The sequence below is a fragment of the Panthera onca genome, chromosome C1 (genome assembly GCF_046562875.1).
Source record: "Panthera onca isolate mPanOnc1 chromosome C1, mPanOnc1 haplotype 2, whole genome shotgun sequence".
In the NCBI taxonomy this organism is placed as follows: Eukaryota; Metazoa; Chordata; class Mammalia; order Carnivora; family Felidae; genus Panthera; species Panthera onca.
Window position 1 is genome coordinate 110,269,354 of NC_138346.1, and position 25,347 is coordinate 110,294,700.

Consider the following 25,347-nt stretch of genomic DNA (forward strand, 5'->3'; position numbering starts at 1 on the left):
AAAGAAAAAAATTTTCCTTCCCAGAAAGCACAATACAAAAGAAAAACCTAGAGTGTTTTTTTTCTTTTACCTATGGCAGCCAGTAATGTTCCAGATAATGACTGCTCCCAAGGGAGGTCTCAAAGTGGGATTCAAAGTAAGAATGACAATGTTGAGCAGAAGCACGTCAACTGACCCTCAATGAACACATAGCATGAGCAAAAACTAAATCTTTGTTGTTTTAAGGCCCTGAGTTGGAGACTTATTGTTCATAGCCTATTCAGGATGATAGTCTAAAATTTAATCTTAAAAATCACACTAAAAATTCCTCATGTTCATTCTCATTTCAAGAACTGTTTTTTAATTTTTTTTTAATGTTTATTTTTGACAGAGAGAGAGAGAGACAGAGCATGAGCGGGGGAGGGGCAGAGAAAAGGGAGACACAGAATCTGAAACAGGCTCCAGGCTCTGAGCTGTCAGCACAGAGCCCGACGCGGGGCTCGAACTCACAGACTGCAAGATCATGACCTGAGCCGAAGTTGGACACTCAACCGACTGAGCCACCCAGGCGCCCCATCATTTTAAGAAATTTTATCCCTTCTCTGACCAAGTACATTAAAATCACTCCTATCACTTCTCCTAAATATCAGAAAAATTAACATACTTCCCATACCATTTACTTAAAATAGGCCAGGTTATTCTCATTCCACTGAAAAGTGTATTTACTTCAAACACAGAAATCATTCAGGTTTCCCCAAATATTTATCAGAACTCTCTGATTTAATTCTCTACAATTACGAAGAATGAGAGATAAGAATAATATCTATATTTGCGGGCACTTTTCAAAAATCATGTTGGCCCTACCCCCAAAAGATTCCAGCGCACACATTTCCAAGAAGGCTTCATGTAAACAACGTGGAGGCAGAGAGAAGGCTAAGGAACTCTTGCTCTAAAAGAGCCATTTAAAATCCCCATCTATACTATGTGACTATCAACAAGCCTCTTAATACCTCAGGGCCTCAATTTCCTAGCTCAAAACCAGGATACTATGGTCTACCACAGTCACGTAAAAGTAATGTATGTAAAGCTTCTGACATGTAACAAACACTCAAATATTACTTCTTCCTCCCAAGATACAATTAATGTGTGATATCCTCAACGCCAGAAGATATACCTTTATGAAACAAAAACAGAAAACTAAAGGAGAGATCTGGCTGAAATGCAAAACAAGGATAAGAGGAAAATAAGAAATGGGAAGTCAACTGCAGAATTAAAATATTCATGAGATGAAAAATATTTTTTTTAAAACACAGTAGAGGGCAAAAGAGCAGAACCGCCAATGTGGCTATGGAGATCAAACACAAGCAGCTCTCCTGGAACACAAAGTAAAATAACAGAGATGAAAACATTAAAAGATGATGACAAATATGTAAGATGGAGAATGGAAATCTAAAAACTATACACATTGCCAAAGAACCATAATACAAAGAAAAACCAAAGGATAAAAAAAAAAAAAGAATGAACTGAAATAAAATTGAGATATTATGACTCTTAGCTTTCAATTTACATTCGCTATTTGTTTAAATATCTACATAATACCTACATCCATAAACTCAGAAGGCAAGGTATCAATAATTTCTCTTATCTAACCTCCTTAACAAACCAACTTGGCAAATTAACCAACACTCCACTCTCCCTATAAAACCTTTTGATAAGGGGCGCCTGGGTGGCTCAGTCAAACATCCGACTCTTGGTTTCAGCTCAGGTCATGATCTCACAAGGTGAGTTCGAGCCTCCATGTCCGGCTCTGCGCTGACAGTGCGGAACCTGCTTGGGATTTCTCTTTCTCTGACCCTCCCTGGCTTGCTCCCTCCGAAAATAAATAAATAAATAAAGCCTTCGGATAAAATGTTGAACATGCAATGTTAAATTTATCTTTTACCAAACCAGTACATTTCTGCACCCATCAATTTACCAAGAATCAAATGTGTTTACGCGCTCGTTATACAGTTTAAATATGATATAACCCAAGAAATTGTGAATGTGAAAAGAAAACTGTTTCTATGAGAATGAAGTTGAGTGTTTAGAAAGACTCAAAGGCTAGTTTTAAAAAAAAGAAAGTGTTGTTAAAGTGGGCATAGATGAACAAGCTGTAAGACTCGGAGAAATAACCATACAACTCCAGATGGATCACTTTAACTCAGACTAGTTTACATCTCTGTGTTCAAAAAAAAAAAATTAAAGTAATAATGTGTCACTTAATTCCCCTTATATTAATTTTTTTTTAAAATTAAACTGACCACCACCAATCTTAATCACATTAAATAGAAGGGCTTCTATAACATCAAAATAGGCATAACCTAAGTGAACTATGGGAAATTTTTACAATACCTGACAATGTTTACTGAACACTTTTTATATGCGAAGCACTGTACTAAACATATTATTTCATTAAACCTAATGACAAACCAATGAGTTACATACTATTCTCACTATTTTACAGATAAGTGAAGCATAGATAGGATGAACAGCACAGCTGGGACTCCCATTCAGGTCTGACTCCCAAATATATACTCTTAATTGATTACTAATTTTTGCTTCCTTATCTTTTATATATTTAATTTTTTTCAATATATTATAATCACAATCAGTTTACCTGTAAAGTTTACCAATTTTGTTAACTTAGTTCAAGTACTACCTCCTCTTCAAGGCCTTCTGAAGTGCCTTCCCCATCCTGATACACAGTTGGGTCTCCATGAATGGTACCGATAGTACTCTGGTAAAGCAATTCCAATTTTCTGGTTGCCCTGATAAAGCAGAGAGGCAGCATGGTGCGATTCTTAAGAGCACAGATTGTGAAGTCAGACTACCTGCATTCAAGTTCCAGCTCCACCATGCACAAAAAGTGTGAATATGGGCAGTTACTTATTGTCTCTGTGCTTCAATTTCCTAATCTGTAATATGGGCATAATAATAACTACTTCCTTAGGTTGTTAATAGGGAATAAGTAAAATCAGTGCATAGAATATAGAAATAGCTTACGTTTGCTAAATAAACAATACCACAAAAGAGAACAAAGAAAATTCAACCAATAAATAAAGAAGAAACATTCTGTAAATGATCAGTGATTTGGTAGGCACTTTTTAAGAATCTTAGGACACTGAAAAAGGAGGTCCCTTCTGTCAATTCTCTTTCAATAAATATTTGGCTCCAGGCATGGTGCTAGGTGCCCCAAAATCAACACAACACTGCCTCTGTTCTTGAAGAGCTAACTTCCCAGTGGAGGACACAGACATAATTCTAGAGCAATGTGGTGAGTATGATGGTAGAGGCAGGTGCAGTGGGCTTGAGAAGCATTCTGAAGTAGTAGTGATGAGGGGACCTAATCTGGGAATTATCCAAAGAATACAGATAAAATCATATCTTAAACAATTATTTTACTTTGTCATTATTAATTACTAAAGTCCACACAAATTACTAACTGCACAAATGGGAAAAATTACCTTTAGAAAAAACTCCCAAAGTTTATAAACTACATAGTGCTTATAAAATTTACGGTACTATGAATCTCAAACAAAACACTCTTGAGCACTTATAAGAAAGGCAGTGTGCTAGTTAGAGGAAGGACTCCCAAAGATTCTACCTGTTAGTTGGGAAGACAAAGTGTAACAAACTAACAAACAAAAAAAATTAAGGAATAATCTAAGGGTTAAGTAACTATAAAGACAACAAGATATGTTACAAAGCAAATACATGATTAACCACCTTAAAAAAACGCAGTCAACAAATGTTCCCAATAAATCCCAGAGATATAAAAGGCAAAAAAACCCACAAAATTACACAGCCACATTTCTTTCTTTTTTTTTTTTTTTTTTTTTTTTTTTTTAATGTTTATTTGTTTTTGAGAGAGAGCGGGGCAGGGGCAGAGGCAGAGAGAGAGAGAGAGAGAGAGAGAGAGAGAGAGGGAGGAAAACAGAATCCGAAGCAGGCTCTGGGCGGTCAGCACAAAGCCCCATATGGGGCTCAAACCCACAAACTGTGAGACCATGACCTGAGCTGAAGTCGGACACTAAACCCAGCCACCCAGGCGCCCCCAGCCAAATTTCTTATAAACGTATATGTGTGTCTAGATACAGAGATATACCTCACACAACACCTTGAGAATAAGGGAAAGGATTCTTTATTTCCATATATAGTTCATCCTACATGTGGAAAAACTTCACATAAACTGTTTAATGAATTAAATCGTATTTTTAATGAGAAAATGTGTTACTTAAGTAAATCCTATTATGAAACCTTCTTTAAAACACTAACCTAAAAATAAATAAACCAATAACCCACTAAATGTCAATTAGTTGGGAAATAAATTCAATTTCATATTACATATACTTGATTTATTTCTACCTGGCTTAATTAAAATGAGGTTCACCTCTAAATGTAACCAACACTCCTTATTATCAGAAATTACAGTATTCATAAAGTAAGTCATAGAAATGTAATATACAGCATAGAGAGTACAGCCAATAATATAACTTTGTAAGGCGACAGATGGTAACTAGACTTATTGTGGGGATCATTCTGTAATGTATAAAAATATCAAATAACTATGGTATACACCTAAAACTAATAGGATACTATGTCAATTATACTTCAATTAAAAAAACAGAAATTCACAAATGTTTACTAACTTGATCATTATGAAATGAGAACACTGAGTGAAGTTTAAAAAAAACATATAATTCGGGGCGCCTGGGTGGCTCAGTCGGTTAGGTGTCCGACTTCGGCTCAGGTCACGATCTCACGGTCCGTGAGTTCGAGCCCCGCGTCGGGCTCTGGGCTGATGGCTCGGAGCCTGGAGCCTGCTTTCGATTCTGTGTCTCCCTCTCTCTCTGCCCCTCCCCCGTTCATGCTCTGTCTGTCTCAAAAATAAATAAACGTTAAAAAAAAATTTAAATAAAAAAAACATATAATTCTATTATAATTCTTGAACTTCACATAGTGGTCGTATTAGGACTAGAATTTAGATCTTCTGACAATCCAGTGCTCCTTGCCTTACACCATAAAAATAGACAGTTTTCTCAAAATGTTTTTTAAAATATTTTTCAGTGTTCTATTTTTGAGAGAGACAGAGAGAAAGACAGAGCATGAGCAGGGGAGGGATAGAGAGAGAGAGGAGACACAGAATCCAAAGCAGACTCGAGGCTGTGAGCTGTCAGCCCAGAGCCTGACGCAGGGCTCGAACTCACAAACCATGAGACCATGACCTGAGCCAAAGTCAGATGCCCGACTGAGCCATCCAGGCACCCCTCAAAATGTTTTTTAATAAATCCATTCTTCCTTTATTATATTTCTGCTACCTCTGTGCAACAAATATTGGCTAAGAAAAGCTAAAACACAGACTGCTAACTGCAGTGTGGAAAATAGATAGACCTTACCTTCACCCCCACAACCAAGTGATCAAACTCAGCATCACAAATGATGGGACCTGACAACATATGACCTGATGGGAAGCAATATGCAGTACATGGCATCACTGAGGGGTTATTCTTGCCCAAAATATTTGATTTTAAACTAATCAAGCCTTTAAACCTAGCTTACAGTTAACTAATACAGGGAAACTGAATACACTAAATGACACCATAAGGGGGGGGGGGGGGGGAGAAATCAGACAAAGAAAATGTGACTCATTTTATGACAACTGGCTTGATCTCTTTTTAAAAAGCAACCTCATTTTAAAAGGGAGAGGTGAGACTGTTCTAGATTCGAAGAGCTCAAAGAGACTTAACAACCAAATGCAGTGAATAAACCTTGACAGGATCTTGGTTTGGTGTGGCTAGGTGTAAAACACCATAAAAGACCAGTACTATAAATAGATTTAAGTATGGATGATGTTAGATTACATTAAGGAACTACCAATAAGAAACTATCAACTAATTATTGATCAGAAAATATGAACTAAAAAAAGTGACAGTAATAGTATTTTGGCTATGTAAGGAAATGTCCATCTTTGGAAATGTATGCTGACATATTTACGGGGAAAGTGCCACAATGTTTACAGCTTAGTTTCAAATGGCTGAGCCAAAAATAATACGCACATATTTATAGATAAAGCAAATACAGCAAGATGTCAACAAATATTGAATCTAAAGGGTCATGGTATGGATGTTCACAATTAGTAATTTCTCATATGCTTGAAACTTTCATAATAAAAAGTTGGGGGAGTGTGTTGAGGAGCCCGGTGAACTCCAATTCTAGAAGGGGAGAAAAGATCAACCTGAAATCAAAGCTGTGGCAACTGTCAAGAATCAAACATGACTGCAGTTTAATACAGCAACTATTAAATAGTTTACCGCTTTGGTAGCAGTAAGGTGAACTAAAAATGAAAGATTCATCTAAACCACTGCTTAAAAGATTGAGTACATAATGTAATCCAATTTTTAAAAATAAGCCTTTAACAACTAGTCTTTCAAAAGAGACACATGGATATCACAGCTAGATAACGATTCTATAATGATCTCACACTCAACATAATTCAACAGGACTCAACATAGTTTATATTTTAACCAAACAACAATTCAATCTGTGAACCAACCACTATCAACTCTATAATTTAACTTTTTCTCTACAGACAATACAAAATCATTCAACTACAAATTTTTTCAAACTGAAAATACACTGGATAAAATTACAGAGTACTGTAATTGGGCATCAGTACATTTCTCAAACATTCGCAACTGTGCGTGAAGCTTCAACTACTCAAAGGAATTTACCAATATTTGCTCTGTAAAGAGAAACGTAAAGGCTCTTTTCTTATTCACCAACCATAATCAAAGAAATAATACAGGCCAATGCTAAAATGAGAATTTTTAGTTTATAAACATTGATCAGTCACCACATACAAAGGAAAGGGGGAAAAATCACACCATTACAAGTTTCTATGATATTCTACACACTGAATTTTGACACTCAACTCAGAAATATTGCATAAGACTGCACCAATTACTAAGTATGTTCAGCCATTGCCACATAATTCAGCAACAAGTTTTGCAATAAGGAAATCTCAAGCTAATAACCCAAGTACGAGTTCCCCGTATTTGTCAAGAACAAACTGCACAAGTAACATTGTAACTTTTCAAGAAATATGCAGTGTTACCAATTATTTTTCTTTTTTTAATTATCATCTTCTAATATGTATCAAATAGTCTTCACTATATTTCCTCTTAAGAAGAGTGAAATTTGTTTTCTGTTCAATCCTACCGCAAAAAAAGGTGAAGGTGCCCAGCGCCTTTTTAAAAGTAATTATTTAAAAGCAATAAAATGATTTGGCTAGGTTGCAGCAAAACACATCGAACAGCCTACATTAGGGGCAAGTAAACTACATTACTCCCAGGAAGAAACTCTCCAGCTCTTCTCATTTTCCTCACATATTTTTTTTTTCAAGACACAAAAATACACTCCTACGGAAAAGACATCATAGTGGAATCAAGGCTTCCCAGATTACCAGTTGCATGACCTTGGGCAAATTCCCTAGCTCCCTGAGACTCAATTATTTTATCTGTAAAATGGAGAGACACTACCAACCTCATTGTGCTGAGAAGACCAAGTCAGACAATGCAAGACAACTGCCCGGCGCAGTTAGTGCTAGCTAAAGCGAGAAGGAAGAATCAACCCCAATCAAAAGAGAATCACAATGTGACAGTGCAAAGGCAAGCACTTTTTCGCTTACTGCATATATCTGATTCTCCCAAGGGACCAGATGCACTCTTGCTTCTAAAATCCCTGCAGAGTACATGTCTGACAGCTACCCAGCTCAGCAGTCTACTTCGCTCAGATCTGGGATCCAGGACAGGATACAGGGACCCCGAGATCTGCCCAACTGGAGCGGGACCACCACCCAAGGAAACCCCCGCCCGGGGAGCTGCGCACAGGCGGGCTGCGGCCCCCTTCCCGCGGCCCCCGCCCCACACATACACAGGCACGTACCGGCCGCTCCGCGGGGACGTAGGGAGCCGCAGGCCCGAGGAGGGGCCGCCGCTGCCTCCGAGCCCGCCCCTCCGCCCCCGCGCGGCCTGTCACCGCGCCCCCCCCCCCCCGATCGGGGGAGGCCGCGGGCCCCCGGGGGCCGGAGGGGCGCGCGAGGAGTGTGGTGCGGACCGAGTCTCTCCTTCACATGGAGCCCGCGCCGGGCGGGGTGGCGGGCGCGTGGAACGTCGCGGCCGGCCGGGGCCTCTCGGCGCCCTTAGGTACTTCTCGCCGCCGCAGCCCCGAGGCCCGCGCGAAGCTGGGCAGGAAAGGAGGAAGCCGTGGGCCGGGCGCCGCCAGAGGCCGGAGAAGGGGCGGGAGCGGCGACTCCGCGGCTGAAGGTGCCCGGCCTCCCGATCGTCGTTCTAATCGTGGTTGTCGCCGCACGCCGCGCGACCCCTGAACGCCGCACCCAGCGACCGCACCACCTTCGTCAGGCGCCGCCGTTGAGGGCAGCCGGGCCGCCACTACACACGGACCCGTGACGTCGGGCGTAGCGCGGCGCACGTCACGGCCGGCTCGCTCCTGCGCGCACAACCCTCCGCCCGCCGGGAACGGAACCCGCCGCGGGCGCGCGCCCAGCCTACAGCGCCGCGCGGAGGCCAAGGGGAGCGTGCCCGCGCCTGCGCACTGGCTGGCTGCGCCCACGCACGCTCCGCTGCCCCCACCCGTTAGGCATTGCGGGGATTCCCAGTCCGGGTCAGCCCCGGCGCCAGCCCCGCCCCTAGATCACGGCCGCCTTCGTGCGGGGTGCGCCGCGCACGCGCACGCGCGCCGCCATCCTCCGCCTCCGGGAGTCCTCGGCGCCCGAGACTTCCAAGCAAACCCGGGCGAGGGTTTCCTGCGTGGGCTTTGAGCCAGGCGCGGAGCAGCAGAGCAAGGAGAGGCTGCGACCGACTCAGTCTGTGACATGTCGTTTGCAGGCGAAAAGCCATCTGCCTCTTAATTTTCGGACTTCACTGCAGAATTGTTTTCTGAAGCACTTTAGATATTACTGTCGGCTTGTTAGCTAACTGTAAACCACCACCACCACCACCCCCTCCCCGGAGATCGGCCTTTTAAGTTTTACAGCTGTTCTCTGTTCAGTTCCTGTCACCGTTCTAGGTCGGCCCAGCAAATACTACTTCCCCAGTTTTAACAGATGTGGAAACAACCCAGAGAGGTGAATTGACACTCACCCCTAGATCAAGTGGCAGAATCGGAAACCTCTCTTTCACTGAATCTTTCCCTCGTTCCCCATTGCCCACAGGATAAAACAAATTAATCGCGAGTGAATAACCTGCATGTATTCCGACTGATTTTAGCCTACGCCACCCTGAACCAGAAAGCATCTTTTGCACCCCCTCTCTTCTTTCTCAAGTACCCCTTAACAACTTCCTGTGCCTTTTTTTTTTTAACCTCGCTTTGCATCTACTTGGCTTCTGGGTACATTGTGGAGTCCACCTCCTTCCTGCCTATTCCAGACCACATTTCCACTCCCGGAGAGAGATGGGAGCTGCACCCGCCAGGCCCAGAGGTAGGCAACTGCCCCAACTCAGGAGGCCCTAGCTGCTCAAGGGAGCCTGCGTCCGTGGGGCAGGGACTGCGGGAGAGGGTGTGGTGTCCTAAAATATCTGGGTCCCCTTCCTGGAATTGTCATTATAGACCCTTTCACAGAGATGTAAAAGGCGCGGGAGCTTAGTTGCTACTGGACAGATGTTTGTAATAGTGAAAATCTCCAAACAACCTAAATGACTATCAGGCTAAGCTGATAATGAATGGTTCGTCTGTCCTACAGAGAATTAGGCAGCCAACGCAAAGAAGGGCCAATATCAAAAGACCTCAAAACTACGGAGCTCAATAGAAAATCCATTTGCTCCCACTTGTTTAAAAAGTAGAGGATTCTGGGGGCGCCTGGGTGGCTCAGTCAGTTAAATGTCAGACTTCAGCTCAGGTCATGATCTCATGGTTCCTGTGTTGGAGCCCCGCATCGGGCTCTGTGCTGATGGCTCGGAGCCTGGAGCCTGCTTCGGATTCTGTGTCTCCCTCTCTCTCTCTGCCCCATCCCCTCTCAAAAATAAGCATTAAAAAAAAGTAGAGGATTTTTAAGCTTAAGTATGCATAAAATCAAGGTCTTTAAAATTCGTTTTGGTTCTAACATTCTAAGCATGGTATGCCACAGAAAGGAGGCTTTCAGTATTTTTGAGAGCAGGGTTTAAATCCTGTATTGTTTTCCACACTTCCTGGCCTGACCACATAGCAGACATTCAATAAATACCTGTTTACTAATAATGTAGAGATTTTTCCTCATACTTCTGCTTACTTCTTCCCTCACCTACTTACCTGGGGACTTCATTCACATCTGGTTCCTTAGAAACACCCTACATGAATATTAACCTTTTTTCTCCATTCTCTCTTTACATTGGTGAGTTTTTCTCTAGCTTAGACATTAGATCTCTGGTACCTTTGGCAATTTTAGTGTATATGATTACAAATTAGGGATCCTGGGGGGTTTTTTTCTTGATGAAATCCTCATTTAATCAGTATTTTTTGCCTTTCTGCTCTGTGCCTGAGATTGCAGTGATAAAGTTGTAGTTTCCACCACTTCTCGGGAACTCTGGAATTGTGTGATGAGGGCAGACCCCTAAGTGGATCAGTATAATACTTAGCGACTTGCCCTGTAGCAGAGCTGTGTATGAGGTGCCCCGGCAGCAGAGAGGAGGACATCACAGGTGTATATAAGGAATGAGGGAAGACTTCAGAGAGGAGGCATGGTGTGTTAGTTTTCTACTGCTGCATAATAAACTGCCTCAGACTTAGTGGCACCTATTTACTATTAGTTCACAGCTCTCTAGGTCAGAGTTTGCACAGCATCTGGCTGGGTTCTCTGTTCGGTATCATGAGGCTGAAATCAGGATATCAGCTGGGCTGAGTTCTTATCTGGAGGCTCTGGGGGAAGACCTGTTTCCATCTTCATTCTTGTTGTCAGAAGTCAGTTCCTTGTGGTTGTGGGATTGAGGTCCCCATTTCCTCCCAGGCATTCATCCAGGGCCTGCTATCAGCTTCTAGAGCCCACCAGCATTCCTTGCCGTGGGACCCCTCCATCCTCAACGCCAGCAACAGAGAATTTCTTGAAAATCAAATCCCCCTCACGTGTTGAATCTCTGTCTGACTTCCTCTTTTGTTACCAGCCAGAGAAAACTCTCTGCTTTTTAAAAGTTCATATGATTCGGGCAGGCCCTGCAAGATAATCTGTTCTTAGAAATCAATCTAATCATAGGGGTACTGTTCGTTATAGTCACAGTACCAGGCCATGTTTACCTGTGGATCTTCAGGGACATAGGAGAATCCTGCCCATCACACACGGTGAGCTGAAACTTGCATCTGGGTAGCTATTTGCTGGAATGGAGGAGGGAGGAATGGGCATTCCTGGCAGAAGGACTCAAGTCTGCACAAGCTTGGAAGAACAGCCCTCTCCTGGAAAGGGCAAGAATTGCTGGCCTCAGGGTGTTTGGAGAGATGCAGCCAGTGGGTAAATCCAGAGGAGGAAGAGAGCAACCAAATGAGGAAGGAAGAGTGCTCAAGCAGGCTAACAATCCTAAGTAAGGAGATAAAGGTCTAAACTACAGCGGTGGCTGTGAAAGTGACCTGAGGAGTGTCAGTTGGGATGCATTCAGCTGCAAGGAACAAGACACCTGGCCCAAAACAGCTTCAACAGTGAAGTTTATTTTTTTATATAACAAAAACCCAATAGAGTGGTCCATAATTGGTTATGGCTGTGATTGTCATCTCTACAGTCATAAGATGACTCCCTCACCTCCAAATATCTTGGCCTCCTACTCAGGAAAGGGAAAGGATTCATATTCTCTCTCCCTCTTTCTCTCTCAGCTTTTAATTTTGGAAACAGGTTTAGATTTACAGACAGATTGAGCAGATAGTACAGAGAGCTCCCAGATATATCCCACCCAATTTCCCCAATTATTAATATTTGATACATTTTTCAGATTAGGGAACCAATATTATACCTTATCATTAACTAAAATCCATACTTTATTCAGATTTCCATAATTTTTACCTAATGTCCCTTTTCTGTGTCAGAATGCCATCTAGGATCCCCCATTACACTTAGTCCTCCTGTCTCCTTCGGCTCTGCTTGGTTACAATGTCCCTTGTTTTTGATGACCTTCACAGTTCTGAGAAGTAGTGGTCAGATATTTTGTAGAATATTTCTCCACTGTGGTTTGTCTTATGTGTTTCTTATGATTAAAGTAAGGTTTGAATTTGGGGATGAAGATCACAGGGGTAAAGTGCCCTTCTCATCATAGCCTGTCATCAACATGATTTATGAAGGTTGAGGTTGACCTTGATTGCCTGTTTGAAGCCTCACTTCCAGGTTTCTCTATTCTTCCCCCCCCCCAACTTCCATGTTGTATTCTCTGAAATGAAATCACTGTGCTCCCACCTAAGGAGTGGAGAGTTATGCTTCACCTCCTAGAGTGCAGAATATCTACATAAATTCCTTGGAATTCTCCATGGAAAATGTGTCTCTTCTCCCTCAGTTATTACCTATTCAATCATTTATTTATATTAATATGGGCTCACAGATGTTTATTTTATACTTTAGGTTGTAATCCAGTATAACATTATTTATTTTTTTGCTCAAATTGTTCCAGATTTGGCCATTAGGAGCTCTTTCCACTGGTTCCTGTGACCCTCTGAGGGTCTCATCATTATGATATTTTCTTTTTTTCTTTCTTTTTTTTCCCCCTACTTTTTGAGTACTTCCTAACTTTCTGGCATTACCAGATGTGCCAGACTCGTCCTGAATGTTTCTTGCCCCAGTCCTAGAATCAGCCATTCTCCAAGGAGCCCTGTTTCCTTCTATTGGAGAATAACATTAGAAACCAAAATCTGAGGCTAGATGTGTTTGGGATTCTCTTCATCAAGGACAATCTCACATCAGCCCTCCAGCAGAGTACCCCTTTTGTTCTTGCTAACAATCTGCTAATGGTGCCCCCAAGTTCATTCTCCTCTTTCCATGGCAATTGAATTTTAGCTGAGCAATAGACGCCCCCCGTAATAAAGGGTTTATTTCCCAACCTCCCTTGCAACTAAATGTGGTCATATAACTAAATACTAGTAAAAGGGAAATCAGTGGAAGTGTCCATCCAAGAACCTTCTTGAGAGACCCTTCCTCAAGAGTCTACTGCTTTGACCCCTTTGATCCCTCTGCCTTCATCCCTTTCTCCATCCTGGAATACCTTACAGATCATCTTGAAGAAGGAGAACAAGGGGGCCGTGCAAAGAACTGTGGAAGCAGAACCCCAATCCTGGTCTGAACCACAGGACTCTGTACTTTCACACAAGAAAGGGGTAAGTCATTGTCACTGGTAGCTGAACCTAGTCCTAGGAACATCTCATTGGCCAGAACTGAGCCAGCTCCGTTTCTGTGTCTGCAAAGGAGTCAGCATTACCATAATGTGGACAGCCCACATGAGGTGTGCCCCAGGGCTGGGCACACTGCCAGACCATGTCTGGCCACAAACCCAGGCTAGAGGTTACCAGGGAGCTGAGGGATGGATGGCTGTTGCATAGCAGCTAATCATGTCTTCCCTGAGAAGCACATGAAAAGTTGGGATTTAGGGAGCCAGAGAAGGACCGTGTGCTATATAAATGATCCATGGTAAGTCTGTTATTTTTTTTTTTTAATTTTTATTATTGTCATCATGATCCCCTGGGGTGAACACCCACTTTGCTCTGTCAAAAAGCAAAATGTAATATTAGTAAAGTAAATCTCCTGATAAAAAGTCCACAGTGCTTCTGCAAGCAAAGAAAAGTCATTTCTGGGATTTCAGCTGTTGGGGATTGCCCAAAAAGCTTTCCAAAAGCCTTGGAAAGAGGTCCTATGACAAGATTTCCCACAGAGGTTGGTCTTGAATTTTCTGTGATCTTGGTCATCCCTAATTCTTTCCTTTATCAGTTGCTATTGGGTATATTTCTTTAAAATTATGTTTGTCATATATTTTCTCATTATGTTACACATATTAATGGAAAATGTGGAAAACACAAGGAAGAAAACCCTCTTGTTCCTTCTATAGCTCTTTCCTTCAGTCTTTCCTCCCTGCATAGATCTTTGTTGTGCTGGTATTTTTTTGTTTTTAGGTAAGTTTTTAGATAGATTTTAGGGTAGTTTTACTTTATTTTCTGCTTTAATTACAAACATAAATTTGATAGCTGGTATGTATACTTAAATTTTAACTTGTTTCTTCTAATTTTTTTAAGTTTATTTATTTCCGAGAGAGAGAGAGAGAGAGCGCATGACCGGGGGAGGGGCAGAGAGAGACGGGGGAGAGAATACCAGGCAGGCTCCGTGCCATCAGCACAGAGCTGGACATGGGGCTCAGTCTTACAAACTGTGAGATCATGACCTGAGCCAAAATCAAGAGTCAGACACTTAACTAATTGAGCCACCCAGGCACCCCTCTAATTTTTTTTTTTTTTTTTTTCAGTGAAAGATGTTTGTATAATGGATAGAGAGCTAAGGACAGCTTCTTGGCTGCAAGAGAACAGTTAGGGATTTCTTTTTGCCCGTGGTGTTTATGGCAGGATGAGAGATCACATGAGATACTGATGCTAAGGGAAATCTGAGAAGTGCAACTCTTTCCTTTCACATTCCCTTAGCCCTTGTCCCAGCTCACTTTCCATGATATGGGGAAATTATGGGTTGCCATTGGGGGAGAACTTCCTGTTTTGGAAAAGGACCAAGAGATGTTTAAATCACATGGGTTTTCTGAATTAGGGCATTCTAAGACTGTAGTAAAAGATACACCTTTAAAATATCAAATTGTTGACAATAATCAGTTTTTTAGAAGTTGGCCTTTTGCTTGGGGCCTCCTGGTGACCTCTACCCCCTGCAGCACCCCCTAATGGTCCACCCTTGCTTCTGATCTTTGTGCCTTGTTTCTTCCCTTTATCCTGTTTATATTTTCTTCTCTTCCCATTCCTCTTTTTCCTTGTCTCTCTGCACCATGTTTTATTAGGTGTTTTTCACAAACATCCTGAGAAAGACAGGTCAGCAGAATTATTTTTCTCATCTGCATATAAGGAAAAAGTAGCAGAGAAAGGTGGGGTTGCCGTCACCAGGCTGCTGGGACTCCTCACGGAGCAGTCCTGAGTGGAGGTCATGCGTCCAGCCCTGCCGAGTGCCTGGTGTCTCAGGATCCCTCCCTAATGCCAGGTCCCAGAGCCCCTCCCTGATTGCCTAATGCCACAGGGCACCACTCCCTGCCTTTCCTTCAGCTGCCCCTCCCAGCACTGGGGCTCTGCCCTCCAGGTTCAGCCTGACCAGTGGTGACACCACTGGCTTCCTTCCCTCCAGGCCTTCCCAGTCTGCTCTCAGAACTGGTTTGCAGGACCTGCCCCTCCCCCAGGTACTCACCGGCAGACACCAGTGAGGAGTTAGTCACCTTCATCCTTCTGGCTCACCACACCCATCAGTCCAGTGTGGTATAGCTCCTTCCACAGCTAGTTCCTGCAAGTCTGCTCAAACGGTTGACGTCCTTCATCTGAAGGTCTGGTTCTTCACCATAGGCCAGCCTGTCTGAAGCTACACTGGAGAAGGTTCAGCATCCTGAAAGGCAGCAGTGCCACTGACCCCTCGGCCCCTCCAGACTGCTGAGGTTGCTCAGACCGGTCTCCGTGGGGTTCCCTGTGCCCTCAGTGGCCACCCTGCTATGGCCAGGTCTGGTGGCTCTGGCCAGGCTAAACTATGAACACTAGAGTTGACAGGGACTGATTCCTGCTCCTCTTGGCCTGGCTTGCTCAGTGTCCTCATCTAGAAGACAGAAAAGAGCATCCTGCCCCAGGATTGTGAGAGACACCAGTGGGACAAGGCATGTGGAAACCATTGGAGGGACACCTGGGTGGCTTGGTCAGTTAAGAGTCTGCCTCTTAGATTTGGTTCAGGTCATGGCCTCGTGGTTGTGAGATCGAGCCCCATGTTGGTCTTGCTTAGGATTCTCTCTCCCTCTCTCTCTGACCCTCCCCAACTTGTGCTCCCCCACCCCTCTTGTGTGCCTGCGGACATGCTCCTTCTCTCTCAAAAAGAAAAGAGAAGAAAGCCACTGCAAACAGGCAGGCTTGTCCCCACCTGCTGCCCATGAGAGGCCTAGCACCACACCTGCCCAGTAAGGCCAGCAGCCACTTCAGAATGGAGGGTACCCCAAAACAACCAGAAGGTAGTTATTTTCAGGGAGACCAATTCTGAGATGGTGGTCCCACGTTATGAGCCCCCACCTCTAATTCTGGAGTTCACTCAAGGCTCAGATTCTTGTGAGCCAGCTGGTCCATCAGCCTTGGGCATAGCACAGGGTTTGTGGCAGGAGAACTTGGGCAATTTTCTGTCGCCACTGGAGACACAATGTACCATCTGGAGTCCCTAGACTCTTCCCCTGCCATGCCTGCCCTCATTCTCCCTGACCCTCCACCACGTTCCTTAAGAACCAGCTTCTCATGTTCTCTGCCCTGGAAGTTATTCACACCAAAGGAAGAAAAGCTGAAAGGTGTTACCTCCCCCTGCCCCAGAGGTTTTTAAATTTATGAAATTTATAGACAGATTTCTGAGCAGAGAAACTGTATTGACTGGTTGACTTGGCTGGGTTTCCCCATCCTGGCACCTACTGTAGATTCCCTTGATGTTGATGCCCAGTTTTGCTGAGCTCTCACTTAAAAGTCCAGTGTCATGGCCCTGCCTTTGACCCAGCCCCACTGCCTTGAAACCCTGTAGCCTGAGGAGGCCTGTAAGTGGGACAGCCCAGCAAAAACAAGTATCTCTAGCACCCCATTCTTGGTTTCTGAATGCCATTCTCCACTAAAAGGGACCGGGGCTGCCACAGAAGTACGAAAGCCTGGGACATTGTGCGTGTGTTAAAAGGACATAGGAGCCAGCTTCAAGAGACTGAATTTGGTCAAATCTGGGACATGTTAAACATTAAAACAGTGATAATTATGGATTATCTCCCATATAATAAAATAATCCATGAGGCATACTGATCTAAACATAAATGGGGAAGAAGGGAAAGCTCTCCCTAATAGGAAACTGCCAATGACAAATGTAAAAGGAATGGTGGAGTCAGGAAATTCGTAATGGATATTCAGACCAGTGGATGAAAGCTTGATGAGGAGCAGGATGCTTCCTCTCAAAGTCTCCCCTCTTGAGTAATTAATTAGAAAGAGAAAATAGTAATTTTACAGTGGAGAAGCCTGGCAAACATCTTTACAAAACAAAAACCCTGCAACCCTGCCACTTAGGCTTCTGGAAGTCACCTGCTAATGCTTTCCGAGAGTGACCTACGCCCCTGTGCACTCAGCAACTTGTGCTTAGTGTCTGTCTACCTATGCCAGGAGCCTGAATACACCTGGATCCAGCCCAGATACACACTACTACAGTAATTACTGGCCAAAAAACTTTCAACTAAAAAATAAAAAATTAAAATATAAAAATTAAAAAACAAAACATATTTCCTATGGGCGACCACCTGCCGTTGTCTGTGAATTTCTGCCAAGGTGCATGAGCTCAAGCAAGTTTCTTAACCCCTCTGAGCTTCAATCTTTCATCTGTTTAATGAACCAGCAGTTCCATTCCTAGAGAAATGAACACACATGTCCACACAAAGTCTTGTACATATATATTCATTACTGCTTTTTTCATAATAGCTCCAAAATGGAAACAGCCCAAATATTCATTAACTGGTTAGCAGAACAATGATAATGTTTCAAAAGCATTATGCTAAGTGAAAGAAGACTGTCACCAAAGGACTACATGTTCTGTTATTCCGTGTAAATGAAAGTCTAAGAGGGGAGTCTGCTGGTTCAGTTGGTTGAACATCTGACTCTTGATTTTGGCTCAGGTCATGATCTCAGGGTCCTGGGATCAAGACCTGACTCGGTCTCCATGCTGAGCATGGAGACTGCTTAAGATTCTCCCTCCCCTTCTCCCTCCCCCTTCTCTTCTCCCTCTCCCTCCCTCTCCCCCTTTTTCCCTCTCTTTCTCTACCTCTCCCTCCCTGTCCCTCCCCCCTGTTCCTCCCCCCCCTCAAATAATGAATGAATGAATGAATGAATGAAATAAAGTCTAGGAAAGGTAAGACTATAGTGGTCAGTGGTTGCCAGAGGTCAAGGGTAGAGGATTGGCTGCAGAGTGGTGACAGAAATGTTCTGTGGTGAACACTGTGATGTTGCTTACAACATTGTTATACTTTTGTCACAACTCACCAAATTGTACAGGTAAAATTGGTGTCTTTTATTGTGTGTAAATCAAACCTAATAAAACTGATAAAAAATAATACATTACATTGTCATTGTAAGGGTTAATAGGATGATATATACGCAAAGGGCAAAGGCCAAGTTCGTTGCCTGACCACAAGAGGAGTCCTAAAATTATAACTGTTACCCTGTCCACAGTCTTTGGCATAAGCAAGGCCAGTGTGTAGGCAAGAGGCCCTCCCAGGGGAGCCACCCTCTCAAGACATTCTGCAGCTAAACCGAGTAACCAGATGGAATGAAAAAAGCACAGGTTCGAGAAGAGATGCCACGAGACCCACACAGGAGGCTGTCACCACCCTGGGGCCCCTGGAACAGCTGAAGCCCCAAGGAAATGGACACGCACCCCCATCTGAGGAGCCTCCCTCTGCCATCCTCCTGGTTCGGTGTCAGGAAGTCATGTCCTGGCACCACCACCGCCCTTACCCGGCTGGAATGGTAAAAGCCCATCCTGTCTGCTGCCACCGCCCACACCTTCTGCACCTCCCTCCCTCCTGCCTTGCACAGCCTTGTCCCATTCATCGCCCAGGCAGAGCATCCGCCCCTAGGAATCCACCCTGCAGTCCACGTTCACTCTGGTCTGGAAGCTGTTAGCGTGAGGACCAAACCTACTGCCCCAGGAGACGCTGGAAGGAAGGCGGAGGGGTGAAAGGGAAAAGCAAGAAACAGGCCTCACTGTTACAGCAAGAGACCTAGTTGTATTTAGATATGTTATGTCTTGTTGCTTGGCAACCAGGGCTCAGCCCGCGTGCTGGCTAGGGAAAAGGGGGTCTCTTTGTTGGAGCTGCTTGCAGTGACTCATCGCTCCGTGCTCTGGCCCCTGGGACTAGATTAACAGGCAATGTGGTTTCAGGCTGGGTGCAGGTGGCAGGGCTCTGCTTGCTGTGGAATCAAAGCTTGGAGCAGCACCAGCTCCTCAAAGGAATGTGGGCAGCAGCCAGACCACCACGGGGCTCCTGGTTCCGCTAGCTGGGTATGCTTGGGCAAGTCACTTAACTCTTCCCACCTCCGCCTCTTCATCTTTAAAAGGAGACTATGAGGGGCCCCTGGGTGGCTCAATTGGTTGAGCATCTGACTCTTGATTTCTGCTCAGGTCATGATCCCAGGGTCATGGGATTGAGCCCTACATTGGGCTCCACGCACTGAGCATGGAGCCTGCTTAAGATTCTCTCTCTCTCTGTGTCCCTCTGCCCCCTCTCCTGCTTGCCCTCTCTCTCCCTCTAAAACAAATTTAAAAAGTAAAAGGAGACATTAAGAGTGACTTCTGGGGCACCTGGGGGGCTCAGCTGGTTGAGTGTCCAACTCTTGGTTTCAGTTCAGAGCATGATCTCACAGTTCATGAGTTCGAGCCCCGTGTCGGGGTCTGTGCTGACAGTGTGGAGCCTACTTGGGATTCTTTCTCTTGCTGTCTGCCCCTCCCCCCCACACGCATGTATGTGTGTGTGCTCGCGCTCTCAAAATAAATAAACTTAAAAAAAAAAAAGAGTGACTGCTCATTGGGGGTTTACAACAGATTTCAAACACGTTAACTCATCCACACTTATGTCCTCTCTCCATTGGACAATGAGGAAACTATATGTAGTCCAGGGCAAAGTTAACCAACTTTCCTAAAGTCACTTAATTTGTACATGGGGGAGGTGGAATTCGAACCCAGGTCTGTGCAGTTCAGTGTGCTATATGTCTTTTCACTGTGACACCTCACGTCGTGCTCAAGTGCCTTGACAGTGTCAGGGACTGAGTTCCCAGGCTCAGGCCAGTGAGATTCTCCAGGGCAGTTTCTCAGCACAGAGGGTTGGAGAACTCTCTCTGATATCAGGGCCATGTCTTTAGTTAGAAAAGCGCCCGCAGTCCCTGCACCCCAAGTGGGTGTGGGGGGGTACAAAGCCACCTTCGCACCTCGGCCCACCTGCTCTTGCCGTCAGCAGTGCAATAGAAACTGCAGCTTCCTTTTCTATACCTGGGTCACCTCACAGCGTGTCTTCCAAGCACCACAGTGTCAGATTCTGGCCACCAGTCTCCTGTGGTTACAGGAGTCAGTGTAAAGGATGCAAATCTCGCCATACAAATACCGCTTCTCAGAACACAACCCTGGCCCCTGTTGGCCATAGGATGAATTTTTGACTCCAAAGGGTGGCAGACAGAAAAAGCCTCCATCATGGGGCCCCTCCTTGTCATTCCCGTCACACCCTGCACTCCAGGGCCCATATCCTCAACCTGCCCCACCTCAGGGTCATGGCAGGTCCTCTCAGGCCTGTGGGTCCACCAAAGAGTGCCTTCTCCCCTCTTCCTACTCATTCTGCCAGCCTCCCTGCCATGCTCTGCTGAGGCCCTCCTCCTGCCCGTGCTGGGAGCTCCCAGGGCCCACTACAGCTCACCGATGCAGGTGATGCAGGTGGTGCCTTCCCCATACAGGGGAGGATGCTGAGGCCTAGGAAGGTGACTTTCCTAGGTCACAACCCCCTCCAACCAGACTGACAGCTCCCATGCTGTCCTCAGTAGCCCCACCCCCACCTGGTACACTGCTTACTGCAAGGTCCTCTCTGTCTGCTCAGCTGGGCTGTTCGTCTATCTGCCGCCCAGCGAAACTGAGAGCACCCTGAGCACAAGGCACTCACACCTTCATCTTGCATGCCCGCCTCTGCCTACTACCTTCTCAGAGCTTTTGCTGAGTCAGTGGTGAATGGACTGATGAAGGACAAAACATTTATTTTATTGCAGAGAGCCTATGGTCTCCAACATTAGGAATTTGGGGCTATTGAATAAGGGCAGGAAGTCTCTGGTTCAAGACCCTTAGTCTAATTTCATCCAGCTCTTGACACTTTTAAAAAATCTGCTCTCATTACTCAGACCTGTTTTCCTCAAATAGCTATAAAAATGTAGCATTGTGTGACAAGTCATAAGTAAATGTCATACTTAAAAGTTCATCTTGAAAAGCCATAGCATTTGGGGCACTCAGTTCCCTTCTTAGGGCCAAGTTTCCCCATTTACATGATAAGAGGTTGGCCTGGAGGGGTGGTTTTCAAACTGCAGGTCCCAATCCATTCTTTAGTACGTTGTGAAATCAAACTAGCAGGAAATAACCTGCAAGGAATTGAAAGCAGCTTGCGTCATCCATAACAAGGAATGGATATTGCGTCGTGAAATTTCAGGTTGCATATGTGTCTACATGTTAGGACATGTTGTAAACTGTACTTCTTATAGTGGGTAACATGCAGCAGAGTTTAAAAGCCACACTCCCACAGTGCCCGGGTGGCTCAGTCGGTTAAGCAGTTAAGCATCTGACTCTTGATTTCAGCTCAGGTCATGGCCTCACAGTTCGTAGGGTTCAAGCCCTACATTGGGCTCTGCGCTGACAGTGTGGAGCCTGCTTGTGATTCTCTCCCCCACCCCCTCTCTCTCTGTCTCTCTCTGCCCCTCCCAAACATGGGCATGCCTTTTCTCTCAAAATAAGTAAATAAACTTAAAAAAATAATCCACACTCCCTCTGAGCCCCAAGGATTTGGGACTGCCAACGCAGCTGGCCCCCGCGCAAAGACCCATTTGTGGCTGGGTGAACCCCACTGCAATGGTCCAACCACATCCCCTGCATTGTTCTTCAATGTGAGAAAATAGATGCATATAGCCTCTGGTAAAGAAAAAAAAAAATGGAAAGTAGGTCTTTTCTATACTACTTTTTAAAAAATTCATAAGAGTACTGATGCAAGGGAGAAAATAAAAGTCATCCTCTCCCTCCCAACTCCAGGCCCCAGGTGTACAAGCTCTGCCTGGAACTCAGTGTTCCTTGTTTTTTTTAATTGACGTGTAGTTGATACACATGTTACTTTAGTTTCAGATGTACAACATGGTGATTCTGTAAGTCCCCATGTATGCTCACAAGTGTAGCTGCCATCCATCACCATGCACACCGTTACAGGACCATTGAGGATATTCCCTACACTGTACCTGTTATTCCCATGACTTATTCATTTCGTAAGTGGAAGTCTGTATCTCCCACTCCTCTTCACCCATTTTGCCCACCCCACCCCCAGCAACCATAAAGTTGTTCCCTGTATTTTGGTTTGTTTTTTTAGATTCCACACATAAGTAAAATCTATCATATTTGTCTTTCTCTGACTTCCTTCACTTGGCATAATACCCTTTAGATCCATCCATGTTGTTGCAAATGGCAAGATTTCATTCTTTTTTATGGCTGACTAATATTCCATTGTTATATACCCCATCTTCTTTATCCATTCATCTATCCATGGACACTTGGGATGCTTCCATATCTTGGCTATTGTAAATAATGCTACAGTAAACATAGGGATGCATGTATCTTTTTGAATTAGTGTTTTCGTTTTCTTTGGGTAAATACCCAGTAGTGGAAATACTGGAGCATATGATAATCCTATTTTTAAAAAATTTTTTTTAAGTTTATTCATTCTGAGAGAGACAGAGTGAGCGGGGGAGGGACAGAGGAAGAGGGAGAGAGAGAATCCCAAGCAGGCTCTACACTGACAGTGCAGAGCCCGATGCAGGGCTTGAATCCACGAAATGTAAGATTATGGCCCGAGCTGAAACCAAGAATCAGACACTTAACAAACTGAGCCACCCAGATGCCCCTGGTAATCCTATTTTAGTTTTTTGAGGAAACTCCACACTGTTTTCCACAACGGCTGCACCAATTTACTTTCCTCCAACCGTGCATGAGGCTTCCTTTTTCTCCACATCTTTGCCAACACTTGTTGTTTCTTGTGTTTTTGATTTTAGCCTCAGAAAGGCGGTGATAGCTCACTGTGGTTTTTATTTGCATTTCCCTGATAATGAGTGATGTTGAACACTTTTTCATGTGTCTGTTGGTCATCTGTATTTTTCTTTGGAGAAATGTCTGTTCAGGTTCTCTGTATCTGTAAATCAGATGATTTAGGTTTTTGGTGTTGGGTTATATAAGTTCCTCATATACTTTGAATATTAATCCTTTATCAGATATATCATTTGCAGCTATCTTCTCCCATTCAGCAGGTTGCCTTTTCTTGTTTTGTTGATGGTGTCCTTCTGAATCCTTCCTTTTATTTGCATCGAGGCCATGCTTCCCATAGGTGCTCCCAGCCAAGGATTGAGCTCCCTGCCTTGGCTGACTCTGCTCTGGGCTCTCTCTCAACCTCAGTATCTGTTTGTGTCCCCCCTTCTCCCCTTGACCCTGCACGGTTTGCTCTCTCCTTCCGAAGCTGTTCCAAAGGCCAGTTCAGGTTCGCATTTTCATTTAACCAAGTTAAATCTGATTTGTGCCTAGATCCTGCTTTCTGAATACCATTCTTCAATGTAACAAACCAGGGCTCCTAGAGATTCCAGAGCTATGGCAGGAAAAGTCCCCAATGAGCCTGGAACATGTTGTGCCAAGCAGTAAGGAAGTGCTCAAAGAAGGATGGAGATACATCAAAGAACACAGGGGCCAACTCAGAGGAGCTCTCTATAGCCAAACCTGGTACAATTTGAGCGAAAAATAGTAATAATGGATTATAACCCACAGAATGAAATAAAAATTCAAGACACTATCCCTAAAGCTATAAAAATAATGGACTAGGAGATGCCAAGTGACATGTGTGCATTTTTTATTACTGTGTACTTCTGGCAACTATAGTTTGAAATACTATTTTTTACCAAGTTTTATAAAAATGCAGAATTTTGTTTACTTTTTTTTAAAGCTATGTTGTTAGCACACAGAACACATCATTGTTGTTTTGGGGGAAAGGCTTATGTCACTAATAAATACCTCCAAAATTAGATTGATACAGGAAGAAAAACACTTTTCCCTTTTAGTTTTGAGAAACTTCCTCTTGGTTCCCGGGAGGAGGGATTCCTTGATGTTGACACATGTAAGCCACCTTGGCACAGACGCCTTGTGGTGTGGAAAAACTAAAATTCATTTTTTATGCCCTCTTCCCCCCTCTCCACCTTCAACTTCAATGTAGACTTGACTCCCTTAAACCCACAGACTTGTTGGAACCGGACCCCAAGCAATGGTTCCCAGTGTGTCAGGCAATCTGGACTTTCCAGTGTTACCATGGAGATGGTATCCGTTAAAAGAGTTCCTTTTTTAGCTTGTGGGTCTTAAGATTGATAATTCTGTCATTTTCATTTCATTTCCTGAAAGTCGGGGTCGGCTTGTGAAAAGTTGTTAAACAACATGCTAGATGTGAAATGTCAGCCCTCACTCTGATGTTCAGAGCACCAGATGAAGACTTCACAGGGTTGCAGAGAGGCGTTCTGATTTGGGTAGTCCATTGAAGAAGGGAGTCTGAATGTTGTTGTATGCTGTTAATGACTGTCTCCCCACGTCCTGCCTGAAATACCATGATTGTTTATGAAAAGTGTCTTTAATAAAGCTGGATACAGTTTGGCTTGCAATTAAAAAAATAATGATAATGGACTACATAAATGGGGGAAAGCTACAGTTCCTTTTTACAGCAGAATTCCCATTAATAAATGTAGAAAGAACAGTGGAACTAGAAAAATCACTATTTGGTAAAAACCACAGTAATAACCACTGCAAACAAGAATCAAGGGATACTAAAGTTAGTGGGGAAAAAGGATGAAGTGGGGCACCTGGGTGGCTCAGTCGGTTAAGCGGCCAACTTCGGCTCAGGTCATGATCTCACGGTCTGTGAGTTCGAGCCCCGCGTCGGGCTCTGTGCTGACCGCTCAGAGCCTGGAGCCTGTTTCAGATTCTGTGTCTCCCTCTCTCTGACCGTCCCCCCTTCATGCTCTGTCTCTCTCTGTCTCAAAAATAAACGTTAAAAAAAATTTATAAAAAAAGAAAAAGGATGAAGAGAACAGGGTATTTATATACTCATAGAGTATCTCCCCACAAGATGTTGATTAATTACAAAGGAAAACAGTAACTTTGTAGCAGAGAAACCTCAGGAAGACACCAGTTTTACCAAATGATCAAAATTATTATGACCAGTAATTAGACACATCAACACCAGCTGATATGGCATCCTGAGAAGGGTACATCACTTCTGCAGTATTTTTGCCTAGTAAGGAGAAAACAGTGAGGTTTGTCCT

The 25,347-nt window shown here is 44.1% G+C and overlaps 1 protein-coding gene and 1 long non-coding RNA gene across 3 annotated transcripts in view; one reads left to right on the forward strand and one right to left on the reverse strand.

Annotated features, from left to right (window-relative positions):
• Positions 1–8,484, reverse strand: part of MAP3K2 (mitogen-activated protein kinase kinase kinase 2) — a 102,923-nt gene extending 94,439 nt beyond the window's left edge. Inside the window, exon 1 of the mRNA XM_060624854.3 lies at positions 7,963–8,484. The gene's annotated coding sequence lies outside the window, so the exon portion shown is untranslated. The remainder of the gene's footprint in view (positions 1–7,962) is intronic.
• A 283-nt stretch (positions 8,485–8,767) lies between these two features.
• Positions 8,768–24,237, forward strand: LOC132672635 (uncharacterized). Of its 2 annotated transcripts, none has more exons than XR_009607611.3 (3): positions 8,768–9,517; positions 13,249–13,353; positions 23,573–24,237. It is a non-coding gene; the product is annotated as an uncharacterized LOC132672635 (long non-coding RNA). The 2 variants fall into 2 exon arrangements; XR_009607610.3 differs by lacking the exon at positions 23,573–24,237 and adding an exon at positions 18,442–19,745.
• The last annotated feature ends 1,110 nt before the right edge of the window (positions 24,238–25,347 follow it).